At 38.0% G+C, this 9,630-nt stretch overlaps 1 long non-coding RNA gene across 1 annotated transcript; it reads left to right on the top strand.

Moving 5' to 3' along the window:
• The first annotated feature begins 2,183 nt into the window (after positions 1-2,183).
• Positions 2,184-3,534, top strand: LOC122143606. The gene is made up of 3 exons (XR_006159259.1): positions 2,184-2,501; positions 3,158-3,250; positions 3,344-3,534. It is a non-coding gene; the product is annotated as an uncharacterized LOC122143606 (long non-coding RNA).
• Positions 3,535-9,630: the final 6,096 nt, after the last annotated feature.

Genomic DNA, 9,630 nt, shown 5'->3' with positions numbered 1-9,630 from the left:
CTCCACATACTTAAAGATGAATGAAAAAGGCATCCATTGTTTCATTGGGTATTTTTATATTTATTATTTTATACAAATAATTACATGTACAATTTTACAAAAAAAAAAAAAAAATAATAAGTAATAATAATAATATACACCACCAGTTTTTGAACAGTAAGATTTTTATTATTTTTTAAAGTCTCTTCTGCTCACCAAGCCAGCATTTATTTGATCCAAAACACAGCAAAAACAGTAATGTGAAATATTTTTACAATTTAAAAGAACTGTTTTCTATTTGAATGTATTTTAAAATGCAGTTTATTCCTGTGATCAAAGCTGAATTGTCTGCATCATTACTCCAGTCTTCACTGTATTAACATAATAATAATAAAATGTTTTTTGAGCATCAAATCAGCATATTAGAATGAAGGATCATGTGACTGGAGTAAGTCACCTTTGAAATCACAGGAATAAATTTAATTTTAATAGAAATATAGAAAATTGTTATTTTAAATAGCAAAATATATTTCAAAAGCAAAATATTATACAAATATTTTAAAATTGGACTGTTTTTGCTGTACTTCGGATTAAATAAATGCAGGCTTGATGAGCAGAAGATATTTCTTTAAAAACATTAAAAAATTTCACTGTTCAAAAACTTTTGACTGGTTGTGTTTAACAAAAGGTATGCTCCAAATATTATAAAGTCTGAGCAGCTGAATGAACAGCTGAATCATCAGATAAACAGTTCTTGACATGCAGTACACACACATACATACATAGACTACACAGAGAGATTCCTTGCTTTAATATATCCTCCGATTCTCCCTCCAGGTAGTCTTTGATGGCATTTTGTTGATTTTTACTGTCCATCTGGAGAAAGGCAAGCCCTGTCACCTCCCCACAGAATAACCCACGATGACTCTGTACCACGCTGGACCAATGTCCCTTACAAACTTCCACTTTATGTCCTCTTGTCGCTCCTGTTAAAAATAGAGAATACATACGTGTTGGGGGTATATGTGTCCACTAAAAATTATTTACCTCATCATTCTACATAAACATATTTATGATTTTAAACCACAAAAATCAATCAATATCTAAAGAAATGCTCTCACCGTACCTCCATGCACCACTGCATGGCTTATGTGGTCCTTCAAGTGAACTGTAACAAGTAATTTTCTTTACTGGTGAAACTGCAGCAGGGACCCCTTCACCCGGGAGAACTGCCCTGCATCAGGCTTGGACTGAAAATGTGTAGAATGCTGTAAAACATGACAAACAAACATTATGTGATCTTTTCGTTAATATAGAAGAATACAAAGATAATTTGTGACATACACAGAGTTATCCAGCAAGACATAATGAAATGATGCGGTTGCCCAAACAAGTTACTGTGCATGGGTACTGTGATCAGAGTATATCATTAAAGAGGTTATATGTCTGTGAGTGTTTTGTGTGTGTGTGTGTGGTGGTGGTGGGGGGGGACAGGTAAGTACATATGTGTGAGAGGGATGAAGTGTGTGTGTCTGAGTGGGTGAGATGAGTGTTATGTGTGGGGGGGAAGGGTATAAAAAAATATTGCACATTGATTCATAATTGATTTTATGTTGTAAGACTTGTATAATGTATAAGTATAAGACAAGTATATTTGTTGCTAGCAATAACGTGCCTGTGTGAAGTTGAAATTAAAAATACTTACTGTTGTTTATGCACATGCACACAAATGACGGACACGTTCTTAAAGTTGTCAACGTTTGGTAAAGACCAAAGATATTTTTTTTTTACTTACCGAAACGGCAAACAACAGCTTCTTTTTTAGCGGTTGGCAAACAATACAAATTATCTTCTTATCGATGCTTCTTCCTGTTTCAAAATGATTGAGAATGTGACGTATTTTGTCATGGGCGTGGTCTGTGACGTCACACTTGGATGTGGGCCGGGTTGGATGTCCACCGCAGGCTGCAGCGAGACGCTCCTCACTCTTGACGCCCTTGAATCGAATCTTTTCGGAATCGACTCACTGTTCTTATATGGAATGATTTTTGTGTCTTTATTACTCAATCAAACATTCTGTGTTTGAAAGTAAAACTAATTATTTTGTAATTTTTAAAAATAAAAGATTGCAAAAAAAAGTCCTCTTAAGGCTCAAAAATAAAGAAATTCATAACAAAATTATTTGCAGCGCATATAAATCTTTGAAAATCTTTATTTTTCTTTATGCACTCCAATATTTTTTATAGCGAAACCACAAATGTTGCTCTTTTCTGCCGTCTTTTTTTTTGCGGTTCTAAAACTTTTTTTTGCGAGTTGAAATGTTTTGCTTGCGAGTTAAGCTGTCTCTCAGTGGGCAGTCTCTACCCACCAGGATGAAAGGCCTTTTCCTATTGGTCACTCTCGATTGAAGTCACAGGTTGACCACGCCCACTCAGTTTCCCCGGAATCCGCTGCACTGCCGCCGCAGTCTGACAGAAGAGCGAGCGAGGGTGCATCATGACGAGCAACAGGTCGTGTACTGGGTAAGATAACTAACTTAACATCTTAAACTCAGTGACAAGTCAACTTAATTATTATCTCCTCTCATGCTCTCCCATTTAAATACGTAAGATTTGATTAGCCAACAGTATAGCTAGCTGCCAGAGCCCCCAATAGTAAAGCGTCAGGCCAATATTTTCAGACATTATAGATTATCATAGCTTCAGTGAAGTAAGGTAAGTAACGCACATCAAATAACTAGTTCATTTGCCGGGTTATGATTCATCAATTATGACCGTATGCACACTCAAGTCTATTCGCGGCACCCCACAACTGTAGTCTGCCATTCAGTTTTCTGAAATACAACGATTTGGGACTGATGTCTGTACATTCTGACTTCACCCTAGTCTACAGAGCTGTGTATTGTGCATTTTAATAACAGGTTTGTTTTGTACTATCTTTAAGACCTGTGCAATGACAATTGCCAAACTTATTACTTCAATAGCAAGGACTGATATTCAGGACTTGTCAGCCAGTTCCACTGTAGCCTTGCAAAGACTTTGCTTTGAAGACCTTTTAATGAACTAACTTCCACATTTCAATATGCCCCTGACTTCTAAGGGGTGTTTATATTTGTGACTACTCCAAAAAGCCTAGATTTCTATCAGTAGAACATCACATTTTTCTTTTCTGTTTGAAGGAAGATTTGGTGTTGATGGAGGGGGCAACATCTTCAAGGCAAAACCTTAGACCTGATGCAACATCATCCAGTGTCAAAATCACCCTTTAGGAGGTACACAAGCAAAAGCTAAATTGAACATCGCCAATTTATCAATTCCTATTTTACAAAATTTGTCCTGCATACATTTTTATCTTTAATGTGTAGGCACTTGAAGACCAGTGCCCAATATGCACAGGAACATTTCCAGTGTCAGAAGTAGACCTGCCATGCCAGCTTTTGTGGAGACAGGTAATGGTAATAGGGACTCACATTGAGAAAAATCCTCCAGATCCTTCACTTTCTCAGGTTTTCCAGCATCTTTTGCATATTTGAACCCTTTCCAGCAATGAATGTATGATTTCAGATCCATTTTTTTTACACTGAGGACAATTGAGGGACTCATACACAAGTATTTCAAAAGGTAAACACATTTGTTGATTTTCTAGAAAGCAACACATTTTATTAAGATAGACAGCGTGTGAACTACTTGAATTGGATGCTCAGGGAAAACTACTTATTTTTTTTCTGAAAATCAGTATTAAAAAAGTATGTAGCTTCTGAAGGGCAGTACCAAATGAACAGATATGATCTTTAAACAAAACAAGAAAAATGTATTTATCATTCTGTTCAAAATGTACACCCCGAACACTTAATGCATTGTGTTTCCTTCTGGAGCATCAGTGAACAATGTTTTCACCTTTTATAATATTTGTGTATGAGTCCTTCATTTTCCCTCAGAGTGAAGAGAAAATTATTAGTCATTGAAAATTATTATATGAAAATTATTAGTCGTTGTACAGGGGCCAAATATGCAGAAGATGCTGTAAAACCAAAGAATTTGTGGGACTTGGAGGATGTTTCTGAAGAACAGCAGGCAGTTGAACTGCTCTGGACTCATGAAAAACTTATCCCAAAACATAAAAACAGCTGTGGGTCATCCAGTCTATGTAAACTTTTGAAATTTTTTATAAATTATACATTTTCATTTTTATAAAATCAGTAAATGTAAATATCTATTATGTAAAATTGCTTATTCATGACGGTACTAAATAAAAATAACATACATTCTGATCCCTCTTATTTTGTTAAAATGAACACATATTCTGCTAGGGCACAGAGGGGTAAACTCAGTCCTGGAGGGCTACTGTCCTGCAGAGTTTTGCTCCAACCCTAATTAAACAGACCTGAAGCTAATGGTCTTCAGGATTACTAGAAGGCTACAGGTGAGTTTGATCAGGGTTGGAGCAAAACTCTGTAGGACGGTACCCTCCAGGACCGAGTTTGCTCATCTCTGTGCTATGGGGTATGTAAACTTATGAGCATAACAGTATCTTCTGTAGCTTCTGAAAGGCAGAATTAAATAAAAAAAACATGGCATGGTCCTGATGGTGCCATAAGAGTTGTAGAATATGTGTGTGTTAGTATACATTTTGTATTGTTTCTATTAAAAATTATTTTATTTTTTAATCAGTTTAATGATTAACATGAAGTGTCTGTGTTTGCCAAATATTAAAAATATTTTTCTCAATCTAAATGATGTTGCAGTCCTGCTGAGTTTGTTTAATAATATTGGCAGTCCTGTTAAATGTTTGCTGTCTTGCGTTTGCTGAAAAATAAAAATTGAGTTTTGTTGATGCCTTGCTCTGTTTGTGGCGTTGTTGACAGTTTTTATTAGCGCATATGACACATTTTTGAATAGAAGGCCCGTAGCATTTAAAACATATTAAGTGTACAGTAATTTATAGACGTTAACTGAGACATGAGTGGCCGTTTATGGAGATTTAACTGCTTGTACCCTGGATTTTGCTGACACTTTATTTCTCATGCACAGGGATGTACGTGGATTTACCGGTGAGTGAGTAAACATTTCCGTCTGTGTCTGGGAGTTTATCGCGTTAGTGAGCGGACTGGAAAACTGCCGCATACAAAACAGTCCGTTTCTGACAGTGTCCAGAAATCAGAAACACCAGAGCACATACACGGAAACTGCTGGAAACGTTCCATTTACGGGTTTGTGCGCTGACGTGAACAGTCCGGAAACGTACCTTTTCATGCAGTGTGAATTAAAGTGACATCGCTTTGTTCGCGGTCAAAATGAACTTGGATTGACACGGAAATGTAGTAATAAATATAAATAAATAGATATAATTAAAGTCTATTGTGTTTCACAGGCTTTTTGGCTAGGTTTAAAACAAAGAAAAGGGCACTTTTAGATAAACAAGTCAACATATGCACTTGTTAATTGAGTTTAAACATGAATATGTCTATGAAAGAAACTGTGCTGTGATAAAAGAGGATCACAATGCTGAAAAAGCACTATCAGTAACTACATCTAACTACATCTGGATTTAAAATCAAAATAATGGATAAATGTTGTGTTTGTGGTAAACAGCTGCAGATCAGTAGCGGACTGCAAACGCGGCTTGTGTGAAAGCACAATGAGTCCGTGCTGCATCTGCACCGCATACGTAACGCACACAGACTGCATACGCACTGCAGACAGAGTATGTGTGAAACAGGCGTCAGTAGGGCTCTGGCATGGTACACATGCAGTGTGAGTGGAACGCTAAAGCTGAGAGTGGATCTTCTGATACATGCAGAATGATTGCATATATTGTGAGAGGGCCGTGTGTCACCGTGTCCAATGGCAATGGGCTTTCAAAATAATAATAATAATAAACTGTGTTAATGCGTGATAAAATACTTGTCAGTGTTTTATATAGTCAGTAGATACTCAGAAGGATCCAACAAGGAGGGGCTGTCATGCTTTGAATAGTGTCTGTGCAAAAAGGCTTACTGGAGGAAATGCATATTTGCGTAGGACCTGCGCCACCTGTGTGCCAGAGCATCCATGCCGAGTGTTCCTTTGGTCAAGGAGTAGAACAATTGGCAGTTAGAGGTTTCTGTAGAGGCAAACAGGTCTACCTGAGCGACTCCGAAACATCTCGAGATCAGCAGGACCATCAGGGGAAGATGTTTCTTCGTTAACATCTTGAATGGAAGCCTGTGAAGGGCCCGGTTCAAGACACGGTGGTCAATGATCGGTCGTAACCCACCGCCTTTCTTGGGTACAATGAAGTAGTAGCTGTAAAAACCCTGCCCTCATATCGGCTGAAGGGACTGGCTCTATCGTATCCTTCACCAGCAGGACTGCGATCTCCGCACGCAAGACATGAGCATCGACTGCCTTCACTGATGTGAAGTGGACACCCCTGAACTTGGGGGGACGCCGGGTGTACTGAATCGCATAGCCGAGTCTGATGGTTCGAAGGAGCCAGCAAGACGAGCTGGACAGTGCTAGCCAGGCTTCCAGATACCCTACAAGCGGGACCAGCAGAACCACCGACGTATGCGCAATTGGGCAGAGAGGTGGAATGCAGGGACCCGGCTCGGGCAGCTCGTGGACCGACCGAAGCGAGTCTGAGTGTGAGGTGCAACACTTACATGGTTACAAGGATGAACAGAGGGTGCGTGAGTAGGGCCTTACTAGCGCGGGCCACCCCGAGAAAACAATCATCCAACCTCAAGGTCTCGGGACGTGGTGGAGGTTTCCACTCGAGCCCTACTCTCTCGGCAGCCCGGGAAAGCACGATAACACCACTCGGCTCCAAAGCGAAAAGCTGATTGTGTGCTGCACCGGCTGCTTACTTATATTCATGCTGTGATCAGCAGCAGCAGGATGCAATAATCGCATGCCAATGTGCATTGGCTCATTTAGTTTACACTCAAAGTGGATTGGTCTCTCTGGCGAGATTCCCAATTTGTCAAATTGTATGATGTCGAGAGCGACCGACTGAAAGGGAACTTATGTTTCAGGATCGTGAACAAGATTACACTTTGACATAAACTGGTTGACTGTAAAAATAAATAAATAAATCCTTTCATTTAAAAAAAAAATAAAAAATTGTAAGTTTTGTGTGAGCCTTTAAATGAGATGAATGCTTTGTGTACAGGACATATTTTATTTTGTTTTTATTTAGTTTATGCTCCTTATGAGTTACACAATGTAAATAAAATTATAAATATGCAAAAATGTATTTCATAAATAAATAAATAAATAACCTTTACTAGATAGATAACCTTTACCTCTACTCTTCAATGACGTATTCAATATATACAGGTCCTTCTCAAAAAATTAGCATATTGTGAAAAAGTTCATTATTTTCCATAATGTAATGATAAAAATTAAACTTTCATATATTTTAGATTCATTGCACACCAACTGAAATATTTCAGGTCTTTTATTGTTTTAATACTGATGATTTTGGCATACAGCTCATGAAAACCCAAAATTCCTATCTAAAAAAATTAGCATATTTAATCCGACCAATAAAAGAAAAGTGTTTTTAATACAAAAAAGTCAACCTTCAAATAATTATGTTCAGTTATGCATTCAATACTTGGTCGGGAATCCTTTTGCAGAAATGACTGCTTCAATGCGGCGTGGCATGGAGGCAATCAGCCTGTGGCACTGCTGAGGTGTTATGGAGGCCCAGGATGCTTCGATAGCGGCCTTAAGCTCATCCAGAGTGTTGGGTCTTGCGTCTCTCAACTTTCTCTTCACAATATCCCACAGATTCTCTATGGGGTTCAGGTCAGGAGAGTTGGCAGGCCAATTGAGCACAGTAATACCATGGTCAGTAAACCATTTACCAGTGGTTTTGGCACTGTGAGCAGGTGCCAGGTCATGCTGAAAAACGAAATCTTCATCTCCATAAAGCTTTTCAGCAGATGGAAGCATGAAGTGCTCCAAAATCTCCTGATAGCTAGCTGCATTGACCCTGCCCTTGATAAAACACAGTGGACCAACACCAGCAGCTGACATGGCACCCCAGACCATCACTGACTTTGGGTACTTGACACTGGACTTTAGGTATTTTGGCATTTCCTTCTCCCCAGTCTTCCTCCAGACTCTGGCACCTTGATTTCCGAATGACATGCAAAATTTGCTTTCATCCGATAAAAGTACTTTGGACCACTGAGCAACAGTCCAGTGCTGCTTCTCTGTGGGGAATGCGGCACCTGTAGCCCATTTCCTGCACACGCCTGTGCACGGTGGCTCTGGATGTTTCTACTCCAGACTCAGTCCACTGCTTCCGCAGGTCCCCCGAGGTCTGGAATCGGTCCTTCTCCACAATCTTCCTCAGGGTCCGGTCACCTCTTCTCGTTGTGCAGCGTTTTTTGCCACACTTTTTCCTTCCCACAGACTTTCCACTGAGGTGCCTTGATACAGCACTCTGGGAACAGCCTATTCGTTCAGAAATTTCTTTCTGTGTCTTACCCTATCGCTTGAGGGTGTCAATGATGGCCTTCTGGACAGCAGTCAGGTCGGCAGTCTTACCCATGATTGTGGTTTTGAGTAATGAACCAGGCTGGGAGTTTTTAAAAGCCTCAGGAATCTTTTGCAGGTGTTTAGAGTTAATTAGTTTATTCAGATGATTAGGTTAATAGCTCGTTTAGAGAAACTTTTCATGATATGCTAATTTTTTGAGATAGGAATTTTGGGTTTTCATGAGCTGTATGCCAAAATCATCAGTATTAAAACAATAAAAGACCTAAAATATTTCAGTTGGCGTGCAATGAATCTAAAATATATGAAAGTTTAATTTTTATCATTACATTATGGAAAATAATTAACTTTTTCACAATATGCTAATTTTTTGAGAAGGACCTGTATTTTAAATGTTCACACTTTACGTTGCTCATTTGTATTAACTGTAACACTATGTTATTATCGTAATTTTTTTTCTTAAATATTTTTTTTTTTTTTGGGGGGGGGGGTTATTGAAATGATAAATTAATTAATTAATTATGTTATGTTGTGAAGTATCTTATATAAAGAATTGAATTATTTGTTTTGTAGTTTTTTTTTTTTTTTGTTTGTAGGTGGAGCACACACCTGGAAAACAGCTGGGTCTGAGCTGAGCAAAAAAGATACATCAGTAAAATAACATTCCACTGCTGTCAGGAATCATATCAAGATTTTCTTAATGATCTCTTGTTATGATCAATTCTGAAACTGTGTAGCATCATGCACCTTGTTGAAAATAATTTGAGGTCAGTCAGAGATGAAGATAAATTGATTTCCATTGGCCTGCAGCAGTGCTCCTGCATTTGTCATGTTAAAGGTAGATGTAGTAGCTGATGTATCCATAAATAATACACATGCTTGTAATTAAGAAGAAAATAAATAAATAAATCTTTATTATTATTATTATTATTATTATTATTGCTGCTGTTGTTATTATTTAGCTCATCATAATTGGATTATTATTATTGTTTATTTTAATTTTATAGACTACAATACTGCCACATTTTAAGAAAAGAGGTCTTCATTAGAATTAAATAAATAAGAGACTGGTTAAAATATGTTACATTTTCTGCTTAGTAAAGAATGTAGTAATGAAATTCATCCCTGAATTCATCATTTTTCTTCTGTAGAAAGTCACATT

The sequence above is a fragment of the Cyprinus carpio genome, unplaced genomic scaffold (assembly GCF_018340385.1).
Source record: "Cyprinus carpio isolate SPL01 unplaced genomic scaffold, ASM1834038v1 S000006461, whole genome shotgun sequence".
Classification (NCBI taxonomy): Eukaryota; Metazoa; Chordata; class Actinopteri; order Cypriniformes; family Cyprinidae; genus Cyprinus; species Cyprinus carpio.
Note: the sequence above shows the minus strand (reverse complement) of the source record. Positions and strands in the feature narration are given on the sequence as shown.